Here is an 11,218-nt window from a genome sequence, read left to right on the forward strand (position 1 = left end):
CTAAAGGAGACTAAAATACCGTAAGTGTAAAATTTTCAAGTTCTGAAATAGCTGCTTAAGGTGGTCATGGTAGAGTGTGGGTCTATTATAAGCTTTGCTATGGGATATCATGGTTACTTGTTATGACACTGCATAAGAGGAAAGGGGTGCATGATCTGCATCAAAGCTAATGAAGAAAAGTGATGCCACATAGGAAGTTCTGGGATAACCAGCAACCCCCATCCTCGTGTCAACCATTGTGTAGGGACGATATTGTTGCGAGGACAGTCAAGGGCAGAGCACAGGAGAGGTTTGTAAGCATTGGCAGCATGCAGCTATAGTAGCAGCCTACCATTCACCTCTATAGGAGATAAAAGAAGCTACCTCTTTGTCTGAGGATGTATAACTACAAAGTCAGCATAGATAGGGCCCAAAACAAGTGGGGGTGGACACTCCGGCTGATTCCTTGGCCCACCCCCAAAGAGCTAGTCCGAATCTTCTAAAAGTAATGAACATCATATGTAAAGCATTTACAGTGTTGGGATAGTATGGCTGAATTGTTCCTATAAGTTGCATACAATATTTTGTATCTATTGTGTCAAAAGAATGAAAAATCCATGGCATTGTGTATATTCAATTGAAAGATATTCTTACATCTACTGTAATATTACATTATTAGAATTGCTATTCATATACATTACAATTGTCTGCTATGATAAGAAGGATTTTCCCACTCTAGTTCTGCTGTAACCTATGGATAACCTGCACGCAAAAATTATAGGTTGACTTAGTTGAATACAGTATTGCCATGTAAATTGTAGCTAGCTCTCAGAGAACATTCACATCTAACAATATGTTTGGCACAAGAATACACATACTACTCTTACATACACAGGCTATCATCCAATATCAACATTCAGAACATTTCTGGACTTCAGACTTGAAACATGTTTGCTGTACTTGAACTTTGTACTAACTCTGTCTTTATGGAAATATGCTGTATATAACAATAGTGTTAGCCTGGAGTGCCCTGGGCCCACTAGTAGAATTCATTCTGGGGGCCCACTATACAGCTAAACACTGCAGATGAGCGAGTAATGAAATATTTGATATTCGGAATTCGATTCGAATAGATCCTCAATATTCGACTATTTGATCGAATATCGAATCCCATAATAGTCTATGGGGGAAAAAAAGGCTTGTTTCAGGGGCCAGGAGAGTCATCATATCCACAATGACACCCCAGGAAATGATGACAACATCTCTGGAATGTAACTGGGACAGCAGGGGAAGCATGTCGGGGGGCATCTAACACGCCCAAATCTCAGTATTACACCACTATCACAGCCTATCAACTAGATACTCCAAACTCAATATGGAAAGTGGAAAAATACTTGGAAACCTTCTTTCCTCTACATTAATATAATAAACACAAATTTTAAGCTAAAGAAACATTAGCATGCACCCCTTTAAATCACATTGCCAATGACAACCACAGATGACATAGGCAATGGGAAATCCAACAGCTTCCACCCTTAACTGTCATTGTGTATGTGTGTGATTACTTTTCTGGCCCTTGACGTGAGCCCTTCCAAATTAAGTTAGAGGCCCTTAAGCTGAGCCATACAAAAATTTACTTTTCAGGCCCTTGGGGTGAGTTGAGCTTTGCACCAGCAGAGTTTTAGGCCCTTAAAGCACTCTGTTCAACCACTTCCCAAATCCCAGGAGCTACCAGATGAATTTCTCTGTCCTGATGCCCAAACACTGGAGCATCCGCCATCTCCTGGCGATTTTGTGGTTGTGGAGCCGCAACCTGTCCTCAGTGATGATGACGAGACACAGTTGCCATCAGGGCAGGCTGTTGTCATGTGCAGCAGGAGGAGCAGAGTGAGCAATTGGAAGAGGAGCTGGTGGACGATGAGGCGTATTTTTTGTAAGTATACACGAGAGAACTCATTTGCATATCGTCAGAAGACAGGATTTTAACCGAATGGCGGGGCAGAGAAGACATCTAAAGGTAGGAGAAGAATAGCCTTTCTTAAGGCTATTCCGTCGTGTCAACAAGAAAAAAAAAGATTTTTAATGGTAGAATCCCTTTAAGGACATGCACCATACAGGGACAATGTGATATTCATCCCAACAACAGCACAACTCTGACTCAAGATAACATCTTTCTTGGTTGCAATATCCATTGAGATGAGCCAGCTAAATAATCTTCAAAGTACAACAATCCTGCGCGTACTGGCAGTGCCACCAAAACCAGAAGTAGTGTTGCTCTTACCACTCACATTCTTAGTGTTAGTAGTAGTACTTGAATGAGAGTTTCCTCCTCCCTTTTCTTTTGTCTATTTTAGTTCACTTCACAGTTATCTGCTACTTTGTGTTAAAATCCTAATAAAATACATTTAAGTTTGTGGTTGTGAGGAGACAAAATGTGAAAAAGTGCAAGGCACTGAATAATTACAAAAAAGGCATGATAAGTTAACCAGAAGAGCCAAGAGAGTAATATCTCTTATGTCCATACTTATTATACAAGTCTAAACATTTGGGTTATACAAGGCACGCTCGTTGGCTGCTTTGGCCAAAAAACAAATTACACTGTGTTTCTCTGAACAAATCAGAAATCGCTTTGCAAAAGCAAATAGAATAGTTGATCCAGCTTGCTGTGAAATCTGCACAGACCAAGGGACTCAGAGGAGGAGACGTGACATTGGTCCACTATTGCTTTTAGGATTAAGGTATGTAGCGGACAAAATACAATATATAACAAGAAGATATTTAATACTGCATGATAGACAATGGGGTAACCAGAAAAGAGAGAAAGTTATATGAGGTCACTATACAACATATTGCTGAAGCTCACACTTTCTGCTATGCCGTCAGCAAGGATATCCTTCTTCATAGACATCACATACACAGTATAACAGGCACAACTCAGCACACTGAGTATATTGTAAAGTGTAAATGGTTCTAATACATAGGCAGTACATAGAATTTAGGAACTTGATAACATGCTGGGAAGCTAAAGAGTTAATACACACTATAGATGCTCTTATATGATATGTTGCTGCATGTAATGTTTCTTTTATCCGTACAACCCAGGAGCATTTTTTTTTTCTACATGAGGGTTTGTATCTTGTTTTTTTCAGGATACATACAAGGATATTTTTTTTTTTTTTTGGTGTTTTTTTTTTCTTAGCGTTCACTGTGTGATCAGTTTTTCATGTTTTACCACTTTTGCACAATTAAAAAAAAAAAGGTATGTTTTGTTGTGGGATAGGTCGGGTGTTGGGTACATATGATTTTGGTTTCCTAGTTCTGGATGTTATGAATCGAGTGTCCTTTTTCTTTTTTTTTTTCTACATAAATATTTTTAGTGGGTTTTTTCACATTTCAAATATTTAAATGATTTTTAGTTTTTGCTTTAGTCCTGCTTGTGGACTTGAACTTCTATGACCTTGGTCACTTGTATAATCCACTGCAATACTCTGTTAGAGAGTATTAAGCCTATCATTATTATGCCCAGACTCTATGACAATACATTGGTATCCCATTACTGACTACAGCTTGCTGGATTGGGACTGACTGACTATGCAAAGTCATACAGTTCCCTCTATGATAGACCACAGCTCTTTTATAAGTGATCTGCCTGATCATCAAGGTAACAGTCTAGGAGAGTCTTGAAGCTGAGGCAGGAAAAACAAGGAAGACTTTCAAAAAGGTCAAATTATGACGGATAGGTGACTTGGAGCATCTCCAAAACTACAGGTCCATAGTGTTGCTGGTATGCTATGTTTATTGCAACCCAAATGAACCCAAGACTCATTGATGCCTATGGAAACGAAACGCTAACCCATGCATTCTGAAACCACAGTAAGGCTACCTCCTCGTGAAACAACTTTGCAACTTTGACCAACCACAGACCATCAAAATACCCCTTGCAACCATGTGTCTACTTCTGAAAGCACCTACAATAGGCACTTGAGCATCAGAACTGGACCACAGAAGGTGTTTTTTCCTATGGAATTTTCTTTTCTTTTATATCACATGAATACACAAGTGCATGTGCGTCACTTACCCGGGGAAGAGTTGGCATCAGATGTCTAGTAGAGAATGTCCCCCTAACATGTTTCAACAGATCTCAAATGCCTTCTTGGATATCAGGGCATACATCTTAATTATTAGATCCATAAAAAGATAGTAATGGGTGGGCACTCACCATTCATTTTCCAAAGGACGACATTCGTCTTCTCTTTTCTTAAAAAATCCTTTATTAGGTACAAAAGTATATAAAATATAAAGGGAGGGAGTGATGGCACTTATGGCAAAAAGAGGCAACAGCCGTTTCGTGTGCACAGTCACGCTTCTTCAAGCCTAAAATGCAATTTGTGAATGGTGAGTGCCCACCCATTACTATCTTTTTATGGATTTATTTGTCACAAGAGCTTTTTTTCTGGGTAGTTGTGCACCTCCATCATTCCCTTTGGCCTTTTCATTGTTCTCCATATTCCGAGGATACTGACTGATTATCAATATTTGTTTCTATGATATGTTTCATTGGGGAAGTACAAGCTGTGCCGTCTGCTGTTTTTCTTGTTTCTTATATTAATTATTAGTATTATTATTATGCTCCAACACCCATTTTGAAACATGTTGGTTGTTGGCATTCTCTCCTTGTTCCCATACATTAGGATGTCTGCTTCACGAGTGCTTAGAATGGGGTCCTGCTAACCCCCATCTTTGAAAGCAAAAGCCTGCAGAACCTTCTACGCCATCAGAAGACAGCTGTACCACTTCAAACCACAGGTGAGGGTCTGGCTGAAGATATTTGACGCGGTCATCGCTCCAATCCTTCTCTATGGCAGTGAAGTTTGAGGCCCAGCCACCTACCCAGACCAGTCAAAGTGGGATTCCAGCCCAACAGAGACCTTCCACCTGGAGTTCTGCAAGTACCTGCTCCATGTCCATCGCAGCACCTCCAACATGGCTTGAGGGCAGAGCTAGGCAGACTCCCCCTACGGCTCACCATGCAGAAGAGGGCGCTATCATTCTGGCCACACATACAGGGCAGCAGTCCTGGCTCTTACCACCACCAAGCCTGGCTGAGCCACAGAGCCCCGAGAGAAACTGATACCCCCCCCAACCAAGCATCAGCCATCTGCCAAGCCAAAACCCCAAACATGCCCTGAACAAGGCTCAAATAAAAGGAGTCATTGAGAGAGACAAAGAGCGGTACATCGAGGAATGGAGAAGCGCAATAAATAACTCCAAGAAACTCACTGTGTACCAGTCACTGCAAAGGGACTACACCGTGGCCACCTACCTGGAGAGAATACGCCACCCCAAGCACAGACAGACCCTGAGCCGGTACAGACTGAGCGCCCACAACCTGGAGATGGAGACGGGGCAACACAGGCAGACGTACAAGCCACGGGAGAACAGACTGTGCCAGCACTGTGACCAGGGGGCCCTAGAAGACGAGGCCCATTTCCTGCTACACTGCACCAAATACTCAGCTGTGAGGGCCGTCTACTACCAAAGACTCTCTTCCCACATCCCAGACTTCATATCTGCAGACGAGAAGAGGAAACTCTACATCCTACTGGGAGAAGAAGAGGCCACTGTGGAGATCGCTGCCCAATACGTGTCCAGCTGTCACCAAACCAGAGGAAGATGAGACTCCACGGACTGTTATACCCCAAACCACCTCCCCATATAGCGGTCACCAACTAAGAGGAAGATGAGACTCCACAGACTTTTATACCCCAAATCAGCCACCCCCCCCCCATACTCTCCCCCTCGACTCCAACTCCCCCCTCCCCCACCACTTTACTAGCTTTGGCAATGCCAAATATCTATTTGGACGTGCCAATAAAGCTTATTTGATTTAATAGGATGTGCAGTATTATGTAAAATAATTGGAGAGGTATCATTACCGACTGCCTACAAACAAGTTGTTACGGTTCTGTGTGTGTGTGTATATATGTATATATATGTATATATATATATATATATATATATATTTTTTTTAAACTACAGAACCTCTTAGCTGTAGAACACTACAGCAATGTCCACAGGCCCAATGGTGGGCGGCTGTATGCTTGAACTCAATATGAACTACAGCAAAGACTCTGCAGCGTGTAAATCAATGTGAACTACTGCAGAGCACTGCAGCCTAACTCAATGTGAACTACTGCAGAGCACTGCAGCCTAACTCAATGTGAACTACTGCAAGACACTGCAGCCTAACTCAATGTGAACTACTGCAGCCTGGAATAAATGTGAACTACTGCAGAGCACTGCAGCCTAACTCAATGTGAACTACTGCAGAGCACTGCAGCCTAACTCAATGGGAACTACTGCAGAGCACTGCAGCCTAACTCAATGTGAACTACTGCAGAGCACTGCAGCCTAACTCAATGTGAACTACTGCAGAACACTGCAGCCTAACTCAATGTGAACTACTGCAAGACACTGCAGCCTAACTCAATGTGAACTACTGCAGCCTGGAATAAATGTGAACTACTGCAGAGCACTGCAGCCTGAACTCAATGTGAACAGTGTGTACTGTGCGACACTCCATGTGAACAAGGTGCAACTAAAATCCTGCCAGTTTAGCTCACTGGCCAGGTGCACCAGTACAAGTGAAACACACACAGCTGCCAAGGGTTAACACTCACCCCAGGCCAGCAAACACACACACTTACCCCTGCGACAGCTAGGGGCCACCACAGAAGTTTAAGAACATTCTCCTGCACACAGCTTGGAGCCCCCAGGGGGGTTTGCATGCTCCGGCACACAGCTGGGAGCCATACATGAAATCAGACAGTAACACATAGGCTATCTCAGAGACCAAGCCTGCTGCAGATCTACAAGCTGGAACGGCGTCTACCGCTCCTAGCCCTGGTGTAGAGCTGACAGTTCAGGGTTTACAGGTCCTAACTAACAGCACCCAGATTGAAGTATATAAACCCCACACAGAGGCCTAGTCTGAAACCTGCCTGAGTACTGGAGCCTATCCCTTAAAACTACTGTCATTCACTCCGTGTACTTTGAGGAAATTTTAAACAAAGTGTAAGCACCCGGCGGGCGTCGGCTCACACTATTTAAAGGGAAGTCCCCGCCCAATAGGGGTGGTGGCCATGACCTCACCACTCATGCTCAGTAGGGGAGAAATGGAACTTAGCTTGTGAGCAGCTCCAATACGTCTGAGCATGCTCAGTAAGGTGGAAGCTGGATGGTTAGACTGACCCGCAGGTGGCGCTGTGCGCTATGATATGAACCTGCGGGACCCAATCCTATCACACGTCAACATATAATACAATACCTACGTGATTATAACTGGGGGAGTAGTAACTGCACATTCAATTATACTGTATATTTACCATCTGAAGATGACCCCCCTATATCTATAAAAGACACTGTTTGGCATAATAAAAATTACATATAAGGGATATTGTACAGCGGTTTTAACACAGGAACCATTTATAAGAGTTTATAAGAATATCATACCTCCCAACCGTCCCGATTTCCGCGGGACAGTCACGATTTGGGTGACATGTCCCGCAGTCCCGGTTGGAGGGAGGTATGTCCCGATTTCAACTCAGATCTGCGTCCAGAGGACGCAGATCTGAGTTGAACACATATGCGGCTGAAGCAAGGAGCTGACACAGGTCAGCTCCTCGCTTCGCCGCTGCCCGCCTCTCTTCCTGACACATGCGGCTGAAGCTGCTCGCTTCGCCGCTGCGTCTCTCTCTCACTGACACATGCGGCTGAAGCGAGGAGCTGACCTGTGTCAGCTCCTCGCTTTGCTGCTGCAGCCGGCTCCTGGCTTGTAGACGCGATGTACAAGCCAGGAGCCGGCGGCAGCAGCGAAGCGAGGAGCTGGCACAGGTCAGCTCCTCGCTTCAGCCGCATGTGTCAGCGAGAGAGAGAGACGCAGCGGCGAAGTGAGCACGCGAGCAGCTTCAGCCGCATGTGTCAGGGAGAGAGGCGGGCAGCAGCGAAGCGAGGAGCTGACCTGTGTCAGCTCCTTCCTTCAGCCGCATGTGTCAGCGAGAGAGGCGGGCAGAGAGCGGCGAGGGAGCGGAGGAGAAGGTAAGTTTAATGTGGAGGTGGAACGTGAATCTGGGGGCAGATGAAGGAGAGGACGGCATGACACTGGGGGCAGAGATGGAGAGGGCGGCATGACACTGGGGGCAGAGATGGAGAGGACATGAATCTGCGGGCAGAGATGGGGACATGAATCTGGGGGCAGAGATGGAGGGACAGGAATCTGGGGGCAGAGATGTGGGGACATGAATCTGGGGGCAGAGATGGAGTGGACATGAATCTGGGGGCAGAGATGGAGGGGACATGAATCTGGGGGCAGAGATGGAGTGGACATGAAACTGGGGGCAGAGATGGAGGACATGAATCTGGGGGCAGAGATGGAGAGGCCATGAATCTGAGGGCAGAGATGGGGGACATGAATCTGGGGCAGAGATGGGGGACATGAATCTGGGGGCAGAGATGGAGAGGACATGAATTTGGGGGCAGAGATGGAGGGACATGAATCTGGGGACAGAGATGTGGGACATGAATCTGGGGGCAGAGATGTGGGGACATGAATCTGGGGGCAGAGATGGAGAGGACATGAATCTGGGGGCAGAGATGGGGGACATGAATCTGGGGGAAGAGATGGAGGGACAGGAATCTGGGGGCAGAGATGTGGGACATGCATCTGGGGGCAGAGATGTGGGGACATGAATCTGGGGGCAGAGATGGAGAGGACATGAATCTGGGGGCAGAGATGGAGGGACATGAATCTGGGGGCAGAGATGTGGGACATGAATCTGGGGGCAGAGATGTGGGACATGAATCTGGGGGAAGAGATGGAGAGGACATGAATCTGGGGGCAGAGATGGAGGGACATGAATCTGGGGGCAGAGATGGAGGGACATGAATCTGGGGGCAGAGATGGAGGGACATGAATCTGGGGGCAGAGATGTGGGACATGAATCTGGGGGCAGAGATGGAGAGGACATGAATCTGAGGGCAGAGATGGGGGACATGAATCTGGGGGCAGAGATGGAGAGGACATGAATTTGGGGGCAGAGATGGAGGGACATGAATCTGGGGGCAGAGATGTGGGACATGAATCTGGGGGCAGAGATGGAGAGGACATGAATCTGGGGGCAGAGATGGAGGGACATGAATCTGGGGGCAGAGATGGAGGGACATGAATCTGGGGGCAGAGATGGAGAGGACATGAATCTGGGGGCAGAGATGGAGGGACATGAATCTGGGGGCAGAGATGGAGGGACATGAATCTGGGGGCAGAGATGTGGGACATGAATCTGGGGGCAGAGATGGTGTGGACATGAAACTGGGGGCAGAGATGGGGGACATGAAACTGGGGGCAGAGATGGGGACATGAATCTGGGGGCAGAGATGGAGAGGACATGAATCTGAGGGCAGAGATGGGGGACATGAATCTGGGGGAAGAGATGGGGGAAATGAATCTGGGGGCAGAGATGTGGGACATGAATCTGGGGGCAGAGATGGAGAGGACATGAATCTGGGGGCAGAGATGGAGGGACATGAATCTGGGGGCAGAGATGGAGGGACATGAATCTGGGGGCAGAGATGGAGAGGACATGAATCTGGGGGCAGAGATGGAGGGACATGAATCTGGGGGCAGAGATGGAGGGACATGAATCTGGGGGCAGAGATGTGGGACATGAATCTGGGGGCAGAGATGGAGTGGACATGAAACTGGGGGCAGAGATGGGGACATGAAACTGGGGGCAGAGATGGGGACATGAATCTGGGGGCAGAGATGGAGAGGACATGAATCTGAGGGCAGAGATGGGGGACATGAATCTGGGGGCAGAGATGGGGGACATGAATCTGGGGGCAGAGATGTGGGACATGAATCTGGGGGCAGAGATGGAGAGGACATGAATCTGGGGGCACAGATGGAGGGACATGAATCTGGGGGCAGAGATGGAGGGACATGAATCTGGGGGCAGAGATGGGGGACATGAATCTGGGGCAGAGATGGAGAGGACATGAATCTGAGGGCAGAGATGGGGGACATGAATCTGGGGGCAGAGATGGGGGAAATGAATCTGGGGGCAGAGATGTGGGACATGAATCTGGGGGCAGAGATGGAGAGGACATGAATCTGGGGGCAGAGATGGAGGGACATGAATCTGGGGGCAGAGATGGAGGGACATGAATCTGGGGGCAGAGATGGAGAGGACATGAATCTGGGGGCAGAGATGGAGGGACATGAATCTGGGGGCAGAGATGGAGGGACATGAATCTGGGGGCAGAGATGTGGGACATGAATCTGGGGGCAGAGATGGAGTGGACATGAAACTGGGGGCAGAGATGGGGGACATGAAACTGGGGGCAGAGATGGGGACATGAATCTGGGGGCAGAGATGGAGAGGACATGAATCTGAGGGCAGAGATGGGGGACATGAATCTGGGGGCAGAGATGGGGGACATGAATCTGGGGGCAGAGATGTGGGACATGAATCTGGGGGCAGAGATGGAGAGGACATGAATCTGGGGGCAGAGATGGAGGGACATGAATCTGGGGGCAGAGATGGAGGGACATGAATCTGGGGGCAGAGATGGGGGACATGAATCTGGGGCAGAGATGGAGGGACAGGAATCTGGGGGCAGAGATGTGGGACATGAATCTGGGGGGCAGAGATGGAAAGGACATGAATCTGGGGGCAGAGATGGAGAGGACATGAATCTGGGGGCAGAGATGGAGGGACATGAATCTGGGGGCAGAGATGGAGGGACATGAATCTGGGGGCAGAGATGTGGGACATGAATCTGGGGGCAGAGATGTGGGACATGAATCTGGGGGCAGAGATGGGGGACATGAATCTGGGGGCAGAGATGGAGAGGACATGAATTTGGGGGCAGAGATGGAGGGACATGAATCTGGGGCAGAGATGGAGGGACATGAATCTGGGGGCAGAGATGTGGGACATGAATCTTGGGGCAGAGATGGAGAGGACATGAATCTGGGGGCAGAGATGGAGGGGACATGAATCTGGGGGCAGAGATGGAGGGACATGAATCTGGGGGCAGAGATGGAAGGGGGACATGAAACTGGGGGCAGAGATGGAGAGGACATGAATCTGGGTGCAGAGATAGAGGGGGGACATATAATTTACGGGTGACTGTAGGAGGATTATACTGTGTGCGGGCACATGAAAAATTAACGAGTGGG

Source organism: Leptodactylus fuscus, chromosome 6 (assembly GCF_031893055.1).
Source record: "Leptodactylus fuscus isolate aLepFus1 chromosome 6, aLepFus1.hap2, whole genome shotgun sequence".
Lineage (NCBI taxonomy): Eukaryota > Metazoa > Chordata > Amphibia > Anura > Leptodactylidae > Leptodactylus > Leptodactylus fuscus.